This window comes from Martes martes (genome assembly GCF_963455335.1).
Source record: "Martes martes genome assembly, chromosome: 6".
Lineage (NCBI taxonomy): Eukaryota > Metazoa > Chordata > Mammalia > Carnivora > Mustelidae > Martes > Martes martes.
Window position 1 is genome coordinate 92,878,884 of NC_137893.1, and position 25,649 is coordinate 92,904,532.

General features: G+C 42.5%; 1 long non-coding RNA gene across 2 annotated transcripts; it reads right to left on the reverse strand.

Moving 5' to 3' along the window:
- Window positions 1-6,737: 6,737 nt before the first annotated feature.
- Window positions 6,738-20,528, reverse strand: LOC308344072. Of its 2 annotated transcripts, XR_013966952.1 has the most exons (7): window positions 20,415-20,528; window positions 18,052-18,325; window positions 15,643-15,775; window positions 13,460-13,585; window positions 8,292-8,390; window positions 7,549-7,779; window positions 6,738-7,454 (listed from the first exon to the last, which is right to left on the reverse strand). It is a non-coding gene; the product is annotated as an uncharacterized lncRNA (long non-coding RNA). The 2 variants fall into 2 exon arrangements; XR_013966953.1 differs by lacking the exons at window positions 13,460-13,585; window positions 15,643-15,775; window positions 18,052-18,325; window positions 20,415-20,528 and having other exon boundaries at window positions 8,292-9,698.
- Between the last annotated feature and the right edge of the window lie 5,121 nt (window positions 20,529-25,649).

The window sequence follows — 25,649 nt, forward strand, 5'->3', positions numbered from 1 at the left end:
ATACATGATTGTTTCCAGAACCCTCAACACTCACTCTCCTCTGAATACATTTTAGTTTGTCAATGTGCCTCTGAAACATATAGCATCTAGAATTTTAGAAAAGTCTCTAAATGCAATATGATCTAGGAAAATTACGAGACCTATTACCTATCTTGTGCTCACCAGTTTCCCCTTAATATCTGTTATTAAACTGGAATACAAAAAAAAATTCAACTTGAGGCTCTCATTTGAGTTCATGATATAATGACTTTCTAGTTCTAGATCAAAGATTGCATTCAAGGAGAGTTGAGAATCCATAAAATGGATGTTGACAATGGATGGAAGAGGTCACTACTCAAACCTCAGCAGTGTGGTGACATCACAATCACTAAGTGACATTCCTAGACATTTTATGGTTGCATAGGCACATGAATCACCCTAGAGCTTGACATAAATAGAGTAATAAAAAGAAGCCATTTAAAATATCATTTCCCTCTTAAAATAATGTTTCCCATTGAGCTCAAGTTAAATAATTTATTCAAGGTCACACAGGGAGCCAGTGACCAAGATAAGATTCAAATCTTATCCTATTCAAGCAGGTGTCTCTTCAGCCTACTTGTTTCATGACTACATCATACTTCATAGTAGATTAGGGTCTTAGGGGTAAAGCCCCTGAAGAATACTGCAAATATGTAGAAGTTTCAAAAGAAAGTACAAGTTTAATCAAAGTATGGTAAACTCTCAGCCACCTTAGAAAGAACACAAAAGTACCCTCTGCACCAGGTGACCCAGTCCAGCTGATCATCTCAGGGGGGCACCTGGACCAAGGGCAGCAGACCTATATTGTCTCCAGTGAATATGCCATGACTGGCACAAAACTATGACCAAGTAGGGCTTTTCTCTTACACACGTGAGCTTGAAAATATCAAAAGAATGTGCAGTTATCCACAGGAGCTTAAGCTAAAATGTCTTGAGTTTGAGAGGGAGGATAGAGAAGGCATGAGAGAGTTTGAAACTGAGGGAGCAGAAGTGTGAGTAAGGAGGAAAAAGAATGGTGATGGGTAGGTATCATGGGAAAGAAAAGATGTAGCCCATGAAATTGAGCCAGGGAGAGTTACTCAGGTCAAGTTCAGGCCACTTGTAGCTATAAACTAAAACTGCCTTTTCTGAGATAACCTGAGGAAGTCTTTATTCTCCACAACCACACAGCTGAGGGGGGAAAGAGAGGAGGGTAAGGGAAGTGGGTGAGGGGCATTAAGGAGGCCACTTGATGTCATGAGCACTGGGTGCTGTATGTAACTGATGAATCACTAAAATCTACCCCTGAAACTAATAATACACTATATGTTAACTACCTTGAATTTAAATAAAAAAAAAAAGTTGGGGGGGTGGGGTGGAAGAGATTATTTACCTAGGACAATGGTTCTCATAGTGTGTTCTAGGAATTCCTAGGGAGTCTTAAGACTTTTTCAGAATGTCTTTGAGGTCAAAACTACTTTAAGGAGAGGAGAGGAAGAAGAGGAAAAGGAAGAAGAAGAGGAACCAGAGAGAAGGGAAGAAAGAGAAGAAGACATCCTTTTCTCTTTCCACTCACATTTCACACATATGTACAGAGTATGAAAAGCTTACTGATACAGTTTGAAAGTTCACATTACGTCTCTTCTTTAAGAATCAAACACCTGTTGGGGCGCCTGGGTGGCTCAGTGGTTTAAGCCTCTGCCTTCGGCTCAAGTCATGGTCTCAGTGTCCCTGGATCGAGGCCCGCATCAGGCTCTCTGCTCAGCAGGGAGTATGCTTCCCCCTCTCTCTCTGCCTGCCTCTTTGCCTACTTGTGATCTCTGTCTGTCAAATAAATAAATAAATAAATCTTTAAAAAAAAAAAAGAATCAAACACCTGTCAAATTTTAGTATATTGTTAAAGAAGAATAGCCACAATTTCCTGAAAGGCTATTAAAATACTCCCCATACAAGTGTGGCAAGTGAAATTCTCAACCAAAATGATACATCATAACAGAAAGAATGAAGAAATTCAGCCATTTACTAAAACACCAAACATTTGCAAAAATGTAAAACAATAGCATTCTTCTTCATATTTTTTAAAAAACCTAGGTATCTTTCATTAGAAAAGATGTTACGTTATCAAGAGATAAATTTTTAATACATACATGAATTAATACCTATGTATGTTAAAGTGTTTCCAGTTTTAATATCCAATAAGTGCTATATGAATCAGACAGCCCACATAAGCAAAAGCTCTTGGAGATTCTCAGTAATTTCTTTAGAGTGTATAGGGGTCCCGAAACTTAAAAGTTTAAAAATTACTGTTCTAAGTGATTTTAACGCCCCTTCATTGTTTTGCTTTTCACCCAACCTACAGGACACGCTGGCCTCCAGCACCCCCCACCATCGCACCGCCCCCCACCCCATCCAATGCTTTCCCAGCACCACAAGCCACTGTGCTCTCATCTCAAGTCCCCTTGAGAAGATGGGAAGCAAAAGTGAGTATGCCTGGGACTCTGCGAGGCCTCTCTGCACCACCTAACCTGCAGGCACTGTTTTTAATTCACCCTGTAATTATAACTGTAAGTGATAACTCTCCAGCTCTTTTCATTTAGCAGAAGCCTGTTAACAAATTCAAATGAACTCCCTTCCTAAGTATTATTCACGGAGTTGGCTTCATATTGAAATATCCTCCCTCCTGTGAAATTATTTATTTCACTTCAAAGTTATGCTGATGTCACTTTACACCCTCTGTGGGGACACAAAATGCTAGATGGCCTTGACTGGGTCTTGCTGTGGCCAGGCACAGTCTTAAGGACTCTACATGCGTGACTTAATTGGCTTCTATGGGTAAGCCTCTTGGGGTGTCCAAAAGTGTTCAGTAAGCAGGACCTGCTCAGGAAACGAGGATTGTTGTTAAAGCCTCTCAACTGTCTTGTGAGTTACCTATTGTTATCATACTCGCTTTCAGATGACAAAACAGACCTGAAGCAACTCCTCCAAGGTCACCCAAGGGCATTCATTGCCAGACTTCAGAGCCCACGCACTTAATAACTTTACTTATGACTTTCGTTTGCTAGAAATTTACAAAAGTTGCAGGTAAGACAGACTATTTTCAGAATTTTTATTTCAGATTTTTCATGGTCTCTAAAATTGGAGAAATAATCTTCTCCCATGTAAATTACTTTGTACGGTTTTCAGAAATGATTTTAAATATCATCACTTAATGCTATCCTTATCACTATTGTAAAAAAAGGAGTAATGAGTTGACAATAACCTAATGCTGGGAGTGATAATGGGTAATTTGCCCATATCTTTTCTTTTTTTTATTTTTTATTTTTTAATTAACATATAATGTATTAATTGTTTCAGGGGTACAGGTCTGTGATTCATCAGTCTTACACAATTCACAGCACTCACCATAGCACATACCCTCCCTAATGTCCATCACCCAGCCACCCCCCCCCAACCCTCAGTTTGTTTCCTGAGATTAAGAGTCTCTTATGGTTTATCTTGTTTCATTTTTCTCTCCCTTCCCCTGTGATCCTCCATCCCGTTTCTCAAATTCCTCATATCAGTGAGATCATATGATAATTATCTGTCTCTGATTGACTTATTTTGCTTAACATAATACCCTCTAGTTCCATCCACCCAGTTGCCCATATCTCTTCTTTCAAAAGGTGAGGCGCATACCAGCAGTCCAAATGGGATGTTGTATGCAAGTCCTGGGCAGAGGCTGAACAGTGACATCTACACAGTGCCAGCTGGAAGGTTTAGGCAAATATGATGGAGACCAGGCCACACCTGACCAGAGTGTTCAGAACGGTCTCCTAGCCACGACATGCCCCACCCCCCATGCCCTAAAGAACCTCGGGTTCGTGGGCAAGTGGACTATATGCTTCGCTCAAATTTCCCTTTAGCAGAGTAAGCAGAACACAGTAAAATCCGATGCAAAAAGGCAGAAAGCCAAGCTCTGGGCCTAGAAGACAATGGCCTTCACTCTCCATGTACTGTTGAGAGTCACAGGTGAAGGCAAGTCCTCAGCAGACACGGCCCTGTTCTCCTCCCCAAGTCTGCACAGTGAGGAGTTGTGGATTTCGCTGTGTGGGTGACAAATATTTTGGAGCACACTGGACATACTTTTATGCAGAATGTGGACGACACCCTGCCCCCACCCATGGACTAGGATAAAAAAAGGCTTCGTAAGTCCTTGCACTTTAGAAAGCATTCCTTCCTTTCACCGTGATGATCATTCTGTGAACCAGGCAGGAATGTTTCTGGAAGGAGGTCCCAGGCCAAAGCTAGGCTCTCTCCTCTGATTGTCATCTTGGTTTCATCAGACTTGCAAAAAAAAGTAAAGACAGAGGAAAGGAAAAGTAAGAAAGAAATTTCAAGGGGAAACCCTGGTAAGCCATCTTCCTTCCACCACCACCCCCAATCTCTGACGGAGAGGCTGAGCGTATCACGCTTCGTTTTTGGCCCTGTGCTAATGACCCCAGATAGTCAGAAAAAGCTGAGTAGTTACAGCCACAAAGCACCTAAATTGCTCTGGGGTGTTCCTTTATAGAGCCCACGCCGCCATAGACAGCAAAAGCGTTCAGAGATGATCTCTTCTCTCTGTTTGTGTTTAGTATCTTTGAGGCCAAAGGGTACACATCTGCCCCTGCCAGGCCAAGCGCTCCAGCAGACAGTGAAAAAAACCCATTCGGACAGCCAAAGCCCTGCTTTGGGGCCTGGGGAATGAGCCAGGGACAAACTGCTCCGTGAACCCCACCGATATTTAAACACAAGGTGAGGCACGTCAAAGGAGCGTCGGAGATCAATCCTTTACAAAGAAGTTACTGATTTTTAATTTCATACCACAAAAAGCAGCAGTGTGATTTGCAACTGGCCAAACAACATTGAAATGTACAACTGTGAGGCCAAAACTCTTCACCCCCCCCACCTCCTTTGCCAGCCCTCTAGGTAACTATTATTAACAGTTTGGTATATATTCTATCTATTAGCAATAATACATCCAGAATCTGACCACTGACCCCCTCCACCATGACCACCCAGGTTTGAGAAGCCTCATGCTGGATTCTCCTAGTGCTTTCCTAAGTGGTCTTCCTGTTCTTTTTAGGAGATTTAAAGAGAAAAAAAGAAAGGAAGGAAGGAAGGAAGGAAGGAAGGAAGGGAGGGAGGAAGGAAGGGAGGGACGAAGGGAGAGAGAGAGAGAGAGGGAGGGAGAGGAAGGAAGCAAGAAAGAAGAAAAAAAAAAGATGCCGGTTCCTTCTCTGCCTAAGTTCTCTAAACAGTTCCTTTTTTAAAAGATTTTATTTATTTATTTGACAGAGCAAGACACAGTGAGAGAGGGAACACAAAGAGGGGAACTGGGAGAGGGAGAAGCAGGCTTCTTGCCGAGCAGAGAGCCCAATGCGAGGCTCGATCCCAGGACTCTGGGATCATGACCTGAGCCAAAGGCAGACACCTAATGACTGAGCCACCCAGGCACCCCTAAATAGTTCCATTTGCCTCAGAGTCAACGTACTTATCCCCCCCACAAGCCCTGCCCCGCTGCCTGGTCTGAGCCCCGAGCTCTGACCTTTCTTCCAGCGCGTTCTGTGGTCCAGCCTGAGCCGCAGCTCCCCGCTCCCATTCTTCAAACACACCAGCCATGCGGCCCCAACCAAGGGCCTTTGCCAAAACTGACCTCCTCTGTTGAGAAGGTCTTTGCCTGGATTTCAAAACGACTTTGCCCCTCATTTTCTTCAACCTTTTGGTCTATGGTCACCTTCTCAGTGTGGCACACCCTGCAAACCGATTTTAAAATGAAGACGCCATGCCTCCCTTTACCTCGTCCTTTCCTCGTTATTTTGTTCACAGCACTTAGGACCGTCTACCATAGTATGTCACTTTCATAATGTATCATGTGCAATAGTGATCACTTCTCCTCCAGCAAGAATGTATGCAAAGGTTTTCATCTGTTTGTTCTCTTTTTTGAAGGCTTCGATCACACAGTCCATGCACAGTAAACATCGAACGATGAAGGAAAATTATTTTTGCATCACTGTTGAAAATTGGCACTGCAGGAGAGTGTGTCTAGAATTTATTCACTCCTGATGGGGAAATAACAACAACAAAAGAAGGTCCTTGACCCGGAAGTAAAGTATGACAGGGGGAGTGGAAGGAGGAAACTAGAAAGCAGGACCAGGGGCTCCAACACTATCATAGATTAAGATTCACCTTTTAAAACATCTGTACAGTGCTCCTATGTGTGTTGCCTGCTACCAGTGGTATCACAGGGATCAGTGGAATACTGGAAACAAATAATAATGACAGAACAAAAATGCTAAGTATCTAAAAATGATCAAACCTCATGATTTAGGGAAAGTGACTCCACCATTTGCTTCTCTGCAAGTTATGTTTTTGTTTTTTTTTTTTTAATATTTTTATTTATTTATTTGAGGGCAGAGGGAGAGGGAATCTCAAGCAGACTCCCCGCTGAGCTCGTAGCCCATCCCATGACTCTGAGATCAAGACCTGAGAAGAAATCAAGAGTCCTAGGTTCAACCCACTGGGCCACCCAGGCACCCCTGAGCCATCTTTCAAAAAATTGGAACTGACCAACCCTCAGCTGTCTGCCTGGCACACATATAAGAATGAACACAGCCAAGCCTATTAGGAGGGAAAGAGATGAGAAATACAAAAAATAAAAAAAGAGAGAGAGAGAGAGAGACAGAAGTAGAAAAAAGAACCCATGTAAGATCGAAACCAGTGCTTTACAATTAAAGTTTTATTTTAAATCTACTTAAAACAAAGCTAAATTATTGTTGCCTTATGTTTAGGGTAGCTAAAGGGAAATAAACCATCACCTAAGGCCTATTTTTTCAAACAATGAACTTTCTAACTGCCTGCTTCCAAACAGCAGGCAGCTCACGGAACACATCGTAAGGATGATGGACTGCTTCTATGAGGAAAGCTCCCTGAGGTACAAGTCACATGATAGGTGCTTCAGTTGTCAAGAACTTCTTACTGGGCCTGCGCAAATGTCCACAGGTGGCCTTCTGACGTGGAAGAGACTGAAATCTCCACCCTCTGATCATGTCAATACACCAGCTCTGAACGGGCGACGAATGAAAAAGCATGACGATGCACTGCGCCTGCGTAGATCAACAATTCCTTGACCTTTCATCACCCTTTCTAACTTCCAATCCCATTCACCCATGCTCTCCCTAAAATCCCATAAATGCTCAAGACTTCTTCTCAGAGGAAAGGAATTTGAGATCTTTCTCCCTCTCTTTGGCTGCCTTCTTTCGTTCCTGCAAACCCACTCAAAGGGTTGGGCTTCGACGTGTCTCAAGCGTAGATGCTATCATTGGCTTGTGAGATCAAGTCCCTCCACCTTCTGTGGCCTTCTGCCAGCCACACACCGCTGCTGTAATTCACTTTGTTTGCTGTGGCCTCCCCGTCCTGCTCCCCAAGCTGTCAGGTTGCTAGGGAAACAACAAAGTGCTGGGGTGAAGAAGAGTTTAGAATATCCATGCTGCTGGGTGAAGTTGATTTGGGTTATGAGAGGGTGAGATTTACCTCCAGGAATCATTGGGATTGTCTCATGTCGCTAATAGTCTATAAAAATGCCAAAGGTCCAACCCTCTCTACTTGGAGTTCAAGGGCCTTAAAAGTCTGGCCGGGGGTGGAAATCTCCTGGCAGGCATTTCAACTGAAACCTATGAAATTCAACTTAGTTGTTGTCTGCTTAGGGAGTATTTGAAATTTCCTGCTATCCAAATATATTTCTTTCTCCCAACTCTCCTCTACCTGCAAAAAAAGAGAAAGACCCCTTTGATCTACACAAGATTATGGAAAAATTACCACAGTACTGACCCCACTGAGCCAGTCAGATTGGCAGCTAGATCTTCCCTCTCACCATGTGGCTAAATGCCAGCCCCCTTGGCTCAAATACTTTCAGATCCAGGCTTTGCCTCTTCCTCCATGTTGTGGCCCAGAGTTGAGTGTGGGAAGTGCAGTGGATCCGATCTGATTGTTGCCGTGGCAACTTGCTGTTGAGTGAAATCCCAGTGTGGACGGCTGCGTGACGCCCATAATGTAGCATATTTTACATTTATTTCATGCCACAAGTGACTTATCAAACACCGGATACGTACAGAAACTGCCATCATGAGGACACTGTTTTTGGGTCCGTTGAAAGCTGTTATTGAACCATACTTGATTCATAGACATAAATTTTGTCCTTAATGATCACCTATTTTTAGAAGAGAAGTGGAGTGCCTACATGTATAACTATAACACAATCATAAAAAATCTCTAACCATTGCATAGGAGAAACAAGGAGAGATGTCATCTGATAAAGTAGTGTCCGGGAATCCAGAGAACCCAGCCTCGTGGCACCAGTGACAGTTTTGCTACATCTGGAAAAAAAATGAATTTTTTTTTAAACAATGGAGAGGGAAGCATCGGGAGAGGGACAGAGAAGAGAAAGTGACCTTGTTTTCGTATCCGTGGGGAAGCTGCTAAAACCAAGATCAGTTCACGGAGGCTGGACCCCGATGGCATGCTCACTCTGCACTGTATTGTTTCCTGCACACCCAGGCCCCACCCGACTCCAACTTCATGTCCTCTACTTTTCTGAAAGTGGCAAAGCTGTGACCCCCAGCTCTTCCTCAATATACTTTCACTGCTTCCCCCGCACTCCTTCAAGGTCAGATAATCTACTTTCAGGAAATGACTCATACTGAGGTATACATTACCAGTGTTGACACAGCCCTTACCCCTAAGGGAATCGTGCACTTGAACAAGAGATAAGCAGCCTTTATCCCAATAAATGACGTTGGACCTCAGATTGCAGGGTGTTTGAGGGAGTGGGGAATGACTGTTACTAGGAGGATGGCTTCCCCAGAAATATGCACCTCACCTGGAAATGGGGTCCACCCCACCTTCTTTATGTGCTTGTCTTGGATCTTCCTTCCAACAAAATGTAAGCTCTTTGAGAAGAGCTTTGTCCATTTCATTCACCTCTAGCTACATCCATTGCCTAGAACAGTGCCTGTCCTATAGTGGATACTCAAAAAACCCTTGTCAGCTGAGGGTTTAGTGAATGTTGGCTGCAGCACAGACCTGCTGAATTAAGGAAGATGGGGCGGGGGACGCAACAAAGCCTGGCGCTTGAAAAACATGTTCATCGCTGGAAAAAATTTAAAACAGGTAAGCAAAAATAAGAAAATTAAAAGCATTCATAATTTTCTCCCTTTGTATTGTTACCATTGGAAGGTAAACCAATCCAGATTTTTATGTCTAAATTAAATATATTATACACACACACACACACACACACACACACTTTAGCCAAAAAACCACATTGTCCTTAATATTTTATAGCTTGCTTTTTAAAATACAAGAAATTGCAAACATCTCACCATGTAATAACATATTTTATAGTCTTTTAAATGACTTGTCTAATAGTCTAGCACATAGATGTTTACCAGCAGGCTCTCTCGGACCCCTTCTCTATTTCTGGACATTAGGTTGTTTCCAACTTCTCACTACTATTTATAAAAGCACAGCTAAGAATGTCCTTATTGCCAAATCTTTGTGCTTGTTATTTCCTCATACAAGTGAAAATATTACCATCATTAAACACTGGCAGTGTGTATTGAATGGCCTCTCTGTGCCGGGTACTTACATTACTTTAAGTAATCCTCCCCCAAACCCTCTTATTCACAGATGAAGAAACTGACTTTGAAGATACTGAGTAATTTGCCTGAGGTTACCATTAGTCATGTCTTTTAGTGTTTTGGATATATACTGTCTTCTGGAAACACACTTCGGAATGTTTCACGGAATAAGTAGGAACTGTTGCTTCAGGTAAATCCTCTATTAAGGGAGAGGTTACACAATCTCCCTTAGTGAACTCTTCCCATGTTTTACTGACCTGTCTACGTTTGTTTTCCCCCTTATGTTTATCCAAAATCTTTGTGGTGGTTTAATCACCCTGCACTACCTGGCAGCAAGATATCTTTTGACCGATCAGACTGATCAGACTGGATTCCAGAGAAGCCATATGGTCCTGATCTCAGAGTCCTAAAACATAGGCTTGGACGTTGATTTCATCTCCTTTCCTGGATTGGGTCCTTAGGCACATCAGTTAACTTACCCAAGCCTTGGTTTCCATAGAAGATGGCAAAGATGATATGGACCTAACTCATCTCCCAGGGTTGGAATGATGGGATGAGAAAATGAAATGTTAAGGGCTTTGCATGCTGGAAAGAGCAACGGCAATGCAAGGTATTGTTACCATTATCGACACCATCGTCTTTATCGTGACCTTCAAGTCAGTTACCTTGCTCTTGATCCCAGCCTTTGCCTGAACAACATATCGGTGCTTTCTTTTTTTTTTTTTTTTTTATAATTTTTTTTTAAAGATTTTATTTATTTATTTGACAGAGAGAGATCACAAGTAGGCAGAGAGGCAGGCAGAGAGAGAGAGAGAGAGAGGAGGAAGCAGGCTCTCCAATGAGCAGAGCCCGATGCGGGACTCAATCCCAGGACCCTGAGATCATGACCTGAGCTGAAGGCAGAGGCTTAACCCACTGAGCCACCCAGGTGCCCCAACATATCGGTGCTTTCAATAAGTAATCAGAGAGAAAGAAACTTCAGGACAGGAGAGAAAGGGAGATCGAAGGAAATAGAGGTCAGGAAGGAGTGAACTGTGCTATTCGGAGACACTTGGGGGAATGCCCCGTGAGAAGAAGCAGTTGATTGAAATTCAGGACAGGCTGAATGAGACCGGACTTACATTCCAGTGCGTGTGTCCAGAAGACAGTGCATCAGACAAAGTATCTCTCACAGGGAAACCTAACCAGACCTGCAGATACCTCCAGCCTTCACCAATAATATTACCTTTATGTCTCATTTTCCTAATCTTTAAAATGACGACATTAAATGCTACACCTGGACACCTCTAGTCTTGAGGTTGACAATTATCTAATTCCTTTGCCCTCGGGACTTTGAAAATTTCTCTTCCTCCTTTCAAGACCCTGAACTCCGAGAAACACAAAAATCTCACCCTGCAGGGATGGAAGGGAAGATTTATAGCAACCGGTTTCTGAGATTCAAGATGTGGTCCCAAATGCATTTTGTCTTTCCAGTGGCCACAATACAGAAAAAAGAGAAGGGTTTATAGGCGATCCCATTCATACTACTAGTGAAGTCTAGTGGGCTTGAGAAAATCCACTGTACAGAGAAATTTCATTTTTAAATTTAATTTCTGCTCGCTAATCAGTCATTCCCAAATGAAAGAAAAAAAGGTTAATCAAATAGAGGCCTTGAAACAAAGCACAAGATTAATGTTAGCTTCTCAGGAAGAATTCTGTGGATGGCACAAAGAGAAAGCAAAACGGATAACTGATATTAAGCACAACATCTCAGAAAGAAATGTGAATGATTTCTAAAGGGAACAACGACTCTCTCCCATGATTTCTTAAAGATGCACTTCTCTCTCCCCTCCAAGGATGGACGTGAGACGAATGGTTTTCCTTCCTCCCTTATTTAAATCAGAGAGCTGAATGACACCTCACTGCCAAATGATTCTAAATTTATTACTTGGCTTTTAGAACGCAAAATGGGATTTTTCTATGAATGGTTTGAAACTGTAAAAATGCAAATGACTCTGCCTAATTTACAAAGCCACTGAGTGGGGGACGTGGTGGGGAGCTGAGCCTAGAGGAGAATTTTCTCATTCTGCAGGAGGCAAAAAAAAGGAAAAAAAAAAAAAGAGCATGACGCAGGCGTCTCTGATTCTTTGCATGGAAAACAGGGACTTATTCTCCTAAAGCCTGTCATGTTAGATTGGAGAGCTTTGTCTTAAATCGTATCCACATGAAGTTGGGCAACGACTCTTATGAGGAAATTCAATTCCTGGAACCAAATAGATGAAAAAAAAATTTACACTGATAGGCAGCTACGTGTCTTATAAGTGGTATTTTGGAAAGAATTTTATTGGAAATGATGGGAACATAATGAAAGTTAATGAAGTTAATTGTCTTAGTTACAGAAGCTGACCTGGGTTTTATGGGGTTACCCTACAGATTTCTGTTGTGGGAAACTACCCAGGAAGTGACTGAGCCAAGCCAGTCATTATTGGAGGCACGCAGAGGAAAAGGCAGGATTGGTTGTGAATGTCCTCTTCTGGGAACACTCTGGAAAGGGGTAGGGAGGGTGCTGGGATCAGGCCAGCCCCACAGGGCCTCAGTTTGCAGGGACAGAGAGAAACAAGGGTTGGAGGTAGTAAGAACAGAGTGGTACTGAGAAACCAAGAGGAAGGGAACAAAGGACAGGAGAAGCTACTAAGAGTGGTGGCATCAGTTGTGACAGTCCTGCTATGCCCGGGATTGGTCCTTGTCAGCCTCCCCAACAAGGGGAGAGGACACAGCTCTGGATAAGACAGTTCCCCCTTCAGCCTGCTCTGAAATCCCCACATATTTCCTTAACAGCAAACACGCAGACCCCCTGTGGAAAAGCAAATCAGTTGTTCTTAGGAATATTGGAATAAACGAAGCCTTGATTACTCATTCATGTCTTGGGAAAATTTTATTTACCAGAAGTTACCCCTTTTGCAGGAATTCTGACGACATAGGAGCAGTTGTTTTCATATTAACAGTGAAGAGATGGAGATAGGGAAACGCTTACAAAAGGCTTCATTCATGAAGGGGTTTAACCACTGTTGATCAAGCACCTACTCTGTGCAAAGTCCTGTACTTGAAGTCAAGACTTTCAAAGAGGTTTAAAACAACATCCCTGTCCTCAGGTTCTTATGGTCTAGTTTGGGATCTAAGATATGAACTGTAGGAAAGGTGACACTTAACAGAAGGAGGACATAAATGCTAAATGAAACGCTGAGTAGATTCTAAGCGCCACAAGAGGTCAGAAGGGAAAGAAGACCTTTGAGGAGGTTCAAAGCTACCCTGAGAGAGGGGCCCAAGTAGCCTGTTGCAAATGGCACAGACGATGCAAAAGGGGAAGGCGGGAGCAGGGCCAAGAAAGGTCTCAGAGGGTAGTTATTAGCTAGAGGCCAAAGATGGACAACACTGGGAGACAAATCTTGAAACAGGGAGGAGAGTTCCAAAAGAGGATCCCAGCTGGGAATGAGATTCACCCAAGACCAACCACCACACCTCCAGCCAAACAGCCTGATACAGCAGAAGAGTGAGTCTGCAATGCAAACAACCTGGAATACGATGACTGGCTGCTCGTATTGGGCCGAGTGCAGCGTCTTGATGTTCCCGTCTGTAAAACTGGGATAAAAATCCCCATCTCACAGGGTAAGATACATACCAATGAGCCTGATGCATGGTGAGATCTTCACACAAGTTCATCCCTTCCCTTGACCTCCAGATTTTTACACACACACACACACACACACACACACACACACACACACCACCCCGATGAGCTAGGAAGAAAAAGGACATTCACCATATACCTTTGTTTAACTTGATCCGCAAATCTGTTCCATAAACTGTCTTTAGGACAGGGAAGAGCGAGTTAAAAAGGACTCTGAATCAATCGCGTGAAACATCTTCTAGGTTGGGTTCTTTAAGTGAGTCCACTGTTAGGAGTAATAGAAAAAAAACAGGCATTTTATGCATACCTAGAAAGGAGGACATCCTCTGTTGCCGAAGTTAGCAATCCACCAATAGGACTGTCGTTAGCAAATTAAGTTTGGCACAGCTGTGGTCACTCTCCTTCCTTACCCCCATATTCTACTTAGTCTAATAACTGCTATTGGCTCTGGTCATTTCTTGGAGGTGAATCACAACAACTCCTCCTCCAAGTCTCAGAACAATTTTCTCCCTCCCTACTGCTCAAAATAGTGATGACTTTAAGAGGCTTTCTCTTCTAGACACTTGGGATTCTCCACCAACTCTGTATTCTTATTTGTCTCCATGCACAGAACCTAAAGGTTAGATGAAAGAGTGGTGAAAGAAGAAAACTCCAAGGTGAAAGTCAAATATTTGGCTACATACCCATCTTAAACGTAGTAAGCACTGCACTGAGGCTTCGTGTCCCACACACCAGATTTGTGGACAAAGAACTAGACTTTGTGCCCTGAGTGCTTTGGCCCTTGTCTTCTTCCTCCTGTTACTGTAACCCTAACTGTAGCTACTAAGAAAACACGGGTACCACTATGAACTAAAATGTTTCACCTCAAGGTTCTAGAAGATGCATTTAGAATATGCAATTAAGGATTTCGGCTCAGGTCATGCTCTCAGGGTCCCACATTGGGCTTCAGGCTCACTGCAGAGTCTGCTTGAGATTCTCTCTCTCCCTCTGCCCTTCCCCCCACTCATGCTCGCTCTCTCTCTAAATAAATAAATAAGTAAAATATTCTTTAAAAAAAGAATATGCAATAAAGATTAACTACAACAGGCTTCTCGTCATAAAGGCTTAGGAATGTTAAAGTATATCTCAAAAATCTGTCCCTCATGGAGCTCTGCCTGCAGTTTGGGTAAAATGCTCTAAGATTTACTAGCACAACTCTGTTCAATTATCTGAATATCTGTAAATCCCTTTAATTTGGCTAATAGTACATATGTTTTCCTCCACTATACTTTTAAATAAAAACAGAATTTAAAATTTACATAATGTGCCAGAAACAAATGTAAAAAAAAAACACTTTGAAATAGGCAGAAAAATTACTGGTTTCTTTCAATGGAATATTAGACGTTATCTTGTGGACCTTTCTGAGTTGTCTGATTTTACTGGATCTGTGCCTTTCATTGTCTTCGAGCCATTTTATAACTTTAGGAATTGTAGAAAACTGATAGTATAACAAATGAAGACTGTCCACAAAGATGGAAATGAATTGTGTCCAGTGGAAATTCAACTGTCTTCTCCCTAGCAGAAGGGGGCAGTTTTGAATTTATTAGGAAATTTACTTCAGAATTACTGCCTCTTCATACGTCTGTCCTGTGGACTGTCCTTTGAACTGGTTGTAACACCTTACTGGTTTCCTCCATAACTGATGGCTTAAATGAACCCTATGACGTGTATTCACTTCATATTTTGTGAGAGTCATAATGTTACCATTTTGAAAAATTCCCCTTAACATTGGAAAAGCAGAGTTGACTCTTAAACAACATGGACTTAAACTGTGCAGGTCCATTTATACTTGAAGAATGGTACGTTGTTTTCCACAATACAGCACTGTAAATGTATTTTCTCTTTCTTAATGATTTCCTTACTAACATTTTCTCTTCTCTAGCTTACTTATTGAAACAATAGAGTATATAATGCATCTAAGATATCTAATGTATGTTAAGCAACTGTTTACGGTATTGGTAAGACTTCTGGACAGTAGGTTATTAGTAGTAAAGTTTTGGGAGAGTCAAAAATTACACACAGATCTTCAACTTTTGGCACCTCTAGCCCCTGTGCTGGTCAAGGGTCTGCTGTATACATTACCGATCACTAATTCTGTGCTTAAGAAAATGAAAAGAAATAGAACAAGATTTACATATTGCATTTAAGTGGATACACTTACTGATGATAATTCCTATCCCGCCCTCCAAAAGAACTGTAAAATGTCTCTCAGCTCGGTTTCCAGGTAGTCACTTCCTTCATAGAATCTACCGGTTCAATTTTTTTCCCCCCAAGAAATCTCACCTGGGTCATATCCTTCCTCCTCCTCTACTGAGAATTGCTTGCTCCACTGCAGCTCTGGGACTCCCTTCCATTTTCTATTCCAGCCCCATGTTTCCCTCTGGTCATTTCATCCCTCGTTTTGGAGAAGCACATTCTACAGTAGCATTTGAGAAAGAGTTTACAAGAAGTAAGTTTTTTGAGACATTGCCAGTCTTAACATATATCCTTATTCTACCCTTGCCCCTGCTTTGCTGGTTTGGCTGGTATAGAATTCAGCTTCCCCTTCACACAAATTAAATTAATAATAACAATAATTATTATTATTATTATTTCCTTGGAATTGTAAATATGTATCTTCATTGTCTTTTTTCCTTTCCATTTCCATTGAGAAGACAGTACCATTCTTTTTCTTATTCTATGAACGATCTATTTTTCCTCCTGGAAACTTTGAGGATTTTTCTCTTTATTCCCAGTTTATGGTTATTTCATGATGAAGCTCGTTGGTATGAGTCTTTTTCTTTTCATTGTACTGGCTCTTGGTGGATTCTTTCTATCAGAAAATTCAAAGTCTTGTGTTGCAAGATGTTTACTTGTGTTATTTATTTTTTCTTCTTCCCCCCACTACTTATATCATTGTAAGACTTTTCTCCCTCCTCTCAGTTTGGTTTTGTGTTTTGTTTTGTTTTGTTTTTTGGTTTCTATTTCTGGAGTTTTATTATCCACTAGATCGATTCTCTAAGTTTCTTTTTTTTTTTTTTTCCCCTCTACTTTCCGGGGTTGTTGGGGGTTTCTTGTCTTTTTTTTTTTTTTCTATATTCAAGAAGACTTCTCCAACATTATCCTCCAATCTCCCTTCATTTTCCTTCTCTCATATTTTAAACTCCCCAAAATTCTTTCTTGTCTTTAACTGGAAATGTTGGCCTTATTTCACTGGAATGTTGGTCTTATTCAACAGATACAGTAACTCCTCTTAACTCTTTGAAGATTTTAATTACACATTTTTAAAGTTTTCTTCTATTCCCTGAATCATCTCTGTTTGCATAAACAGTCTCAACTCAGGTGGTCAGCTGAGCTCTGCCTGCTTCCCTTTCCTCCACCACAGCCTGGAAACTCTCTAAAGGCAGAAGCTGAAGCAGTCACAGGACTTAGAACATTTGTTTTCTGTCCCTTGGGACAGAAAATGTCCTTTGTTGCCTAATGTCCATTGTTTCAAAAACTGCTGTTTCAAGTTTTGAATGCATCATGTTTGGTTATATCAGTTGGGCTAAGTTCAGTCCCTCTTATTCCATTTTAGGAAGAAACAGAAGTTCTGTGTGTGTCATTATTTCTGTAAAAATATCAATTTTTGAGATCTCTCACTTTAATAGTTTTTCAAGTTATTTTTGTAGTTTTCCTGATGTAATATTCATATCTCTTATTCATACTCATCTAACTGTAATAGACCATACACAGCAAATAGTGTCTCACCACAGTGCTGAGAGTGCGAAACCATAGCTTTTAAAGTTTCTAGTGTTTTCACCCTAAACTTGATGCTGACTGAGGGTTTGAAATATCTTTTTTGTTGTTTGGTAAAGAAAGTATCCATCTATTGTAGTTTTCCTTTTGTTTGAGTTGTTTGCATATGTTTTTAAATCAGAACTAATTATGGGGGCACCTGGGTGGCTCAGTCAGTTAAATGTCTGATTTTTGGTTTTGGCTCAGGTCATGATCCTGGAGCCCTGAGATCGAGCCCTCTATCAGGCTCCCTGCTCAGGGGGGAGTCTGCTTGAGAGTCTCTCTCTCCTTCTTCCTCTCCTCCTCCCCCAATAACCCTCCTCTAAAATAAATAAATAATAAATAAATAAATAAATAAATAAACAAACAAATCTTTTTAAAAGAAAACTAATTATTGAACTTCATTTAAGGCCTTTGGCCATTAACTGAGATGAACATCATTTTCTCTTTGATCTATATTAGGATAGTGTATGATCACAACATATATCAAGTACTAAGCTATCCTTAATTTTCAAAAATGAATTCCACTTGCTGTATTTTATTGTTTTGCTGAATCATGCATTTTCAATATTTAATTTAAGGGTTTAATCATTCCTATTAAACAAAATCGGATGCTAAGTTTATTTTTTAGTGCTTTTTTGCAAGGTCTTGGTACAATGTTACTTTGGATTTCTAAAAATAATGTGAAAGCTTTGTATGAAGCCTCTGGAACAGTTTAAATGGTAGGGAATTATCTGTTACTTAAAAATTGAAACAATTCACCCATGAAGCAGTCTAGGCCTAATATTTTAAGCAGTGGCCAGCAGGTGTAGGAGTCAGGGAGGTGGTTGAATAGATTTTTAATCATCTTTTCAGTTTCTTTTGTGGTGGTTGGTCTGTTTTATGTCTTTATGTCTCCTAAGGTTAATTTTGTTAATTAGAAAATTATCCTCTTACCCAAGTCTCCAAGTGCATTTCCACATCATGTTGCAAAATGCTGCTTCATAATGCTTTAAATATCTTCAGAATGTGTGGTTGTTTCTGATTCCTCATTTATAATTATATACAAAATGGGTGATGATTTTTTTCTTTCTTTTGTCTTCTTGATTAAGCCAGGTAGGGGAGGGCATACATTTAAGATATAACGGGCTCCGAGAGGTCAAATTGCCTGGGTTCAAATCCTGTCTCAATTATCTTGTGTCCTTAGTGTCTTCATGCGTCATGAGTGCATCTGTTAGAGGACAGACTGGGTTATGCCGTGGAAACAAAGAGCACCGACATCTCTCCGACTGGCAGTTCTAACATGTTGCATGTTTATCGCAGGTCAGATTCATCTGGCTCTATGTCACATTCTCTCCAGGACCCCAGCTAACAAAGCAGCCCGTTTTTGGAATATTGCCTGACTCTTAGCAGAGAGGGAAAAGAAAAGGGCACAGAGGATCACATGCTGGCTCTTCAAGCTTCTGTTCAGAAGTGATACACATCACTTCTGCTCAGATTTCACGGGCTGAAGCAAGACATGGCTAAGCCTGTATCAATGAAGCAGATAAATTTAATCCTCCCAAGTAGGGACAGCAAATATCTTGAGGGATTATGCAGTCTACAGGAGAAGATGATATTAATAAGTTTATGAGGATAAATCCACATAACTTCCTATGGACATAACTTAGTGCTTAACTGTAGTAAAGACTTACTAAATTATCCCACTCAACAAATACTACAGAATACCTGCCATATGCTGTGTACTATGCTAGGCATCAGAGATTGAATGGAAGTGCCTGGGTTCTTGGTTACAAATCTATTCTAGCCTGTTCAAGCAGAACTGAACTAGTTGTGTGTTTTAGCTGTCTCCCAGAATCTATGGAGGGCCAGAGAATTTGGTTTGGAGGCTAGTATTCTGTGACCGATTCCTGGTCACACCACAGACCAGCTCCAGGCAGCCCCCACAGCCCCCCAGTGGGTACAAACACAAGAGGTTGTCCAAGCATTGCTGGGTGTCAGATGACAGTAACTTCATCACTGCTGTCCTCTGACAGCTTCATGCCCTGATGCCATCCTGGCCAGTGACGGAAGCCTCCTGGTACCTGGTTGTTCACATAGTACTTCATGATTGGTCTCACACAGTTTAGTGTGACTGGGCAAGCCTGGGCAACCTGCCTGGACTCCAGTCATAAGGGAAGAGATGTGAATGAGTTCTGGATTCTTGCTGGAAGATGCAGGACTCATAATGAAGAAAACTGGCCAGATTTAAGAAGGTGGTCCAAAAATACAGGACAGCCACAAGACATGATAAACCTCTACCACACAGATAGAAGGAGAAAGTTGGCATGAACTTTACCCTCGCGGAGCTTTATAGTGATGTAGAGATACTTGGTATTCAGGCCTTGTCTGATGGCAGACATCCCTGAGGAAATAGTAATAGAGTTGAAATCTGAAGATAGTGCAAAACAAAGTAGGAGCTTGTCAGACAGAAGGTGAAGAAAGAGCCTAAGAGGCAGAGGGAATGATTTGTGCAAAGACCCATCAGGAAAATGCTAGAAACCCCGTGAGGGGCTAAACAAGAAGTCACTGAGTCCAGTGGGTAGAAATCCAGTGGCGAGACACACAGGAGAGCAGGCAGGGCTGCGCCTCCACCACCCACCCCTGCAGAGCTCTGAGAATGTCCAGGGGCACCACGCATGCCCACACATTGGTTAAGACTGAGACAGGACCATGTATCCAGTGAAACCTCCCCTGGGCTCTCATCAGGATTTGGAAGCATCAGTCTAGCCTAGGGTTTCCCTTCGAGTGACTTCTCAAATGTGTTATTAGTAAGGCAGCAAGAGAAAAAGAGGGTTTGGTGAAGGAGAGCAGTATTTTGTAAACACCTACCAATTGCCAAGCACTGTGCAAAGGGGCTTTGTATAAATTATCTCATAGGCTAGTGGGGTTCACACAAATGAGAAAGCTAATTCCCAGCAAGGTTTAGGAACTTGCTCAAGGACATACAGGTAAGAAGGAACAGGAACAAGTTCCGAACTCATGCCTCTGTTGTTCCAAACCCCACGATCGTTCCATAACACTTTGCAGCCAACAGCAGGTGGGGGTGGGGGGAGCAATGCCCCAGGTCAGGGTTCTCTAAGGTGGTCCTCCAACCAGCCACATCAGTTGGTTTGACAGGAATGTGTTAGAAATGCAAATTCTCAGACCCCACCCAAGATCTGGTGAATCAGAAACTCTGCCAGGGAGGCCCAGGGAGCCGTGGGTGTCAGAACAAGCCGTCCAGGTAGTACATGACACAGTTTGAGAAGCAGTGCTCGAGGCTGGGCATCTAAGCCTACCTTGACCATGGCCTCAGCCTGTCTTCTCCTCCCACCGCGAACGCCGTCTCAGAAGCGCTTCTCGGATAGGACCCCAGGTCGCTACCGGCAGTCTGTGGTCCGCAGCGGCGCGCCAGCTACAGCACTGTTCGCGGATGTTTTTGTCCTGATTTAAAAATAGTCCCTCAGAACCTTGCCCCTGGGCCCGTGAGTAACAGCATGTGCTTTCTCTGCTCCCCTGGAGAATAGAGAGGACAGGGGGAGAATAAAGAGAGACTTCCTGTCCCTTTGTACTTGTAAGAATGTCAGAGAACTGGAGAGGATTCTCACCATCCTCCATAAAGGAAATCCCACAGGAGGGGCTCTAACGAGGCAGAGTTACCTCCAGGGAAGCATGAATCAATCAGTGTGTGTGTGTGTGTGTGTGTGTGTGTGTGTGTGTGTGTGTGTTTAAAACAATTAGCAGCCAAAACTGTGTTTCAAAGAGCGTGGTAGGAGCGTGGTGGGCAGGGAAGAGAGAATCACAGAAATCAGGGAGAGAGATGCGCGCTGCTGGGATACCTGGTAGAAATAGGAGGTGGGGTCCTGCCAGTGGACCTGTCTGGGCCTGCCCGACTGAGGGGCGTGGGGGTTTGTCATAGGCCCTGAGATCATAGGCCCTTGTTCACAGACCTGGTAGAACTGCCTCCTTTCTACCCCTTCCGCAATTTCAGCAATTACCTTCAACTGCCAGGGCCCTGAACAAATTCAAGGTGTCCCCAAGGCATCCAACTCGGGAAGAGTGACCCAGTTCTCTGTACCCTGAGACAGCCTAGCATCTGGGAATTGCAGTGTTAGGTCACACTGCTTCTTTGTCATTCACTCTAGACGTGTGTCAAATGACCGCTTCATGCCAAGACAGAGCCGAGATCGAAAGGTATGGTGGCGACACTGACCACACAAACTCTACTTTGGATCTAAATCCTAAAGCAGAATTATGCCGACCCATGATTTTTCAAAAGGGCACTGGGATTGAATTGGAATTAAGATTTCATAGAGTTGGTGGAGGAAAACTTGAGGTTAAGTAGGAAGGTGAACCATGAGAGACTATGGACTCTGAAAAACAACCTGAGGGTTTTGAAGGGGCGGGAGGGTGGGAGGTTGGGGGAACCAGGTGGTGGGTGTTAGGGAGGGCAGGGATTGCATGGAGCACTGGGTGTGGTGCAAAAACAATGAATACTGTTACCCTGAAAAGAAATAAAAATTAAAAAAAAAAAAGCCATTGATTGTCTCAGCCAACAGTGATGGGGAAAAACAAAAACAAAAATCAAAAAACCTCATTCAGTTATGCCCATGGGAATCGTGCTTGTTTCTCTGCTCACTTCAAAGCCCGACCAACTTGTGAAATCTCAGTAGCCTCTTTATTTATATGGTAACAAAGGAAAGAAGAAAACTATCTATATTTGCTTTCACTGAGAAGGTGCTACAGGTGCGTGCTGGGTCTTTCTTTCTCTTTCTTTCTCTCTCTCTCTCTTTCTCCCTCCCTCCCTCCCTCCCTCCCTCTCTTTCTTTCTTTCTGGAGAACATTTTTTTTAACCGGGTGCTGGTGACAGGATAGGGCCTAGGTTCCGAATGAGCATTTTTCTCTAAGAAGACTTGCATGCCAGTGCACTACTTATGGATTATACTGCAGTGTTCACAGAAAGAATAGAAAGCGGAGACTAAACTGATGCAAAAAAATGAGCAGAATTATTTAGCAGACTTAATCACATGACTGCCTCTGCTTGCCCGTAAGAGCTCGTTCGCCAGCCTCTCGTGGGAGAAGAAAAGTAACATTGAGGTTAAACAGATCCCACAAACATGAATCAAACACAACATTCTTAATTAGTGGGCCCCATCTTCAGTGGGTTAGTGGAAACCATGACCGGGACCCCTTCGTCCTCCTTCTCCACCTTTCCCACTGCCAAGGTGAAGAACTTCCTGTCCAGCAACTATAAGCTGCAGACTTACACAAAGACAGTATACATGTGTTGTTGTTGTTCAGTCTCTCAGCATTTTTCAACACCTTTCTTGTGATTGGGAAATTCCTCACTGGGGACACCAGACCTTCCTTCAAAGACTAGGGCCTGGCATGTGACTTAGCTGTTGCCATCAGAACCACCTGCTTCAGACTTTGCTTTAGAAGCCAGTGACCTAAAGGAACAGGTACCATGCAGATTTCATTTGGGTGAGGATGATGGCAGCCAGATCCAGTTTCCCAAGGCAGCAGTGATGGGGGAGTCCAGCTGTAGCTTCCAGTATCCCCACCCTGAGAGAGGGGCCATTCCTAGGGCCCCCAGCCCAGATCTTTTATCCAAAATTAGGCATCTCTGACTATGTAGCCTCTAAGCCCAATTTTCTAGCCCTAATGGAGATTCTGTAGGTTTTCCATTCTCCAATAAGTTCTTTTTCAGCCTAAATTGGATTCTATTGCCTGCACCCAAGAATCCTAACTTGTACAACATGTTCTGTCTCATTCAATCCCCAGAACGACCATGTAGGTTAACCTCATTTCATAAATGGGAAAATGGAGAATATGAGCAGTTCACTAAGCCTAATAAATGGGAAAGCTGAGTTGGCATATCTCTTTTTCCAATTTCATGGCCTTTCAACCATATTCCACTACTTATCTCCAAGGGAACTTAGAACTGGAATTTCTTTGATTTTTCTGCCTCCAGTCTTCTATCTTTAATTTGTACATCATTCTTTTTCATTGCTTTAGCTACTTCCATCTTATTACTTACTTATTACTTACTGTGATCATCCAGCTTCCGGGACCCTATGGAATGTCTATGTTACACCTTGACTAGCTTTTCTCCCCACTCTTCTTATCATGTTTATACAACCAAAGTCTGATGGAAATGAAAACACCACCATGTTTCAGCTTATACCTCTCAAAATCAACGTGCAGCCTGTACAAAGCTGTCGAAGGAAGAAGGAGATTGTTGTTGGCAGGTACCCTCTCTCCATCTTGCCTGCGAGTGGGGTGCTTAGAGCATCCATTCTCCTATAACGCTGGTGGCTTGCTGTCATCTCCCCCACCCCTTTGTGCACATATACGGGCAGTCTCCCTGAGTCACTCAAGCCTTCTCTCCTCCATAGAAGCTCAAAAAGTTGTCATCTCAAAACCCTTCCTCAGTCTGTCTCCTTTAAGCCTCTCTTCTGGCCAGCCATGGGGTAATCAGCCTCATGACAGGTGAGCACCAAGGCCTCCACCCTTGATAGAGCTACAGGCAAGGCCTGCTTATCTGAGCATTGCAAGAGGAGTTGACAACAGTTGCCAATTGCCTGACGTGAGGCCTGTGTTCTAGTCATAGTGGCACCAGGCACAGGCACTGGGATCCCCACCCTTGCAGAAAATGAGGCTGTTTATCACAGAGTGGGTGCACTAGACTTTGTCTCTCCTACCTCCATCTATCATTCTTCTTCCCTCTCAAGTCTTGGGAAATTTGGGGGTTGGTACTCCTCAAAGTCTGACACTCTCTCAGGGTCGTCTCTGGAATCTTCACTACTTGTGAGCACAAGGTAGGCACTGGGAATAAGACCAGCTGGGAATGTCAGCAAAGAACAATGTAGTATTCTAAATCACTGTCTGTCACTCAGTTACAGACTGAATGTCTGTGCCCCTCAAAATTTATATCTTGAAGCCCTAACCCCCTATGTGGTGGTATTTAGAGGTGTGATATTTGCAAGGTAATTAAATTTAAATGAGGTCAAGAAGGTGGGACCCCATGATGAGATTAATGTCCCATCGGAAGAAGTAGAAAGACCAGAGCACCCCTCCCAACTCTCTCTCTCTCTCTCTCTCTCTCTTTGACCTGTGAGAACAGAGCAAGAAGCCACAAAGAGGGCCCTCACCAGGAACTGAATCTGCCCACATCTTGACCTTGGACTTCTCAGCCTCCAGAACTGTAAGAAATAAATGTCTGTTGTTTAAGCCACTCAGTCTGTGCTACTTGTCATACATTGAAGCCCAAGCTAAGACAGCTGTCATCCCATCATCACTATTACTGATTTGTTCTTCACAGCATCTATAAAAAGAGGGGCGGAAAATAAACAGCTCCCATTTCCCAAGTGCCCACTCTGTGCCATGCTCTGTACCAATGATTAAGTTCTTTACTCAATTTTTACAACAACCTTACAATATCATGTCTTTTGTTTTGGTTTCCTAAATAAGAAAACTGAGCCAATAAGAGAATAGACAACCAGAGTTACATGGGTAGTATATAATAGAAGTTTGACTTGAAGTCAGAATTTTGGATCCCAAAGTTTCTACTGTAGCAAAATGAAATTTGAGAACAAGGCTTGCTTTCTCAAGGGTACATAGAAAACAAATGTAGATAAACAAAGATTTTTTTCTTTCAAAGTCCAGAGTCCAAGTGTTTATTTTTGCTTTGGGAATTTAGAGAAATGTAGATGCTAGTTGTTTTTTCCTTAAACCAGTTTATTTCATTTAATCACTTTAAACAGTACTTCCTTTGCTGATAAACGTAGAGATTCAGACACAGCCATGTCTCATTCATTTTAATATATCTTACAGTGAAACCACCAGCAAAATGCAACAGGAAAATGACATTCACCCCAGGATGGCCTTACGATGTGGAGCAAAATGGAGCAAACACCATCCTCACATTGTCAGGCCACAGACTTTGAGGCAAATTTTAAATGGACTATAAATGAAAAGCCTGCCACCAGAAAACACAGGGAATTCCAAAGTTTTGCCCCTCAAATTTCCTGTTACCTCTATTTGCCTACACCAGGGATTTTAACAACCACTACCACCAAATTATTATGCATTGGATCAATTTAAAAAAAAAAAAAAACCCTGGGAAGCAAATAGAGGAGGGAGTCTTCCTTATTTTTTTTTTCTTTCAGTTGAGCATGTTCTTCCAAGATCTCATGATTCCAAAAATACGGAAGACAGTTCTGCTAACTAAACAAACAAACAAAAACATGAATGCTAATTCACTCCAGATCTAGAGCGGAAACAAAGAAATCTATTACTCCTTGTGACGAAATTCAAACAGGCAGATAGAGACTAAGAGAAAAGCAGGCCAGCTTGAGGATCAGAGTGCTGTTGTGTTTTTCCCCCTTCGTCTGTGGTACCTTTCTCCCAGTGTTCTTACATGTGACAGATACCCAGCAAATTAAAGTGAAACTTCTTTGCCACCACACCTGGAAATTAGGGGAAAATACTGTGCCCATTAGCTAGGTTAGAGGTCAGCTGATGGGCAAATA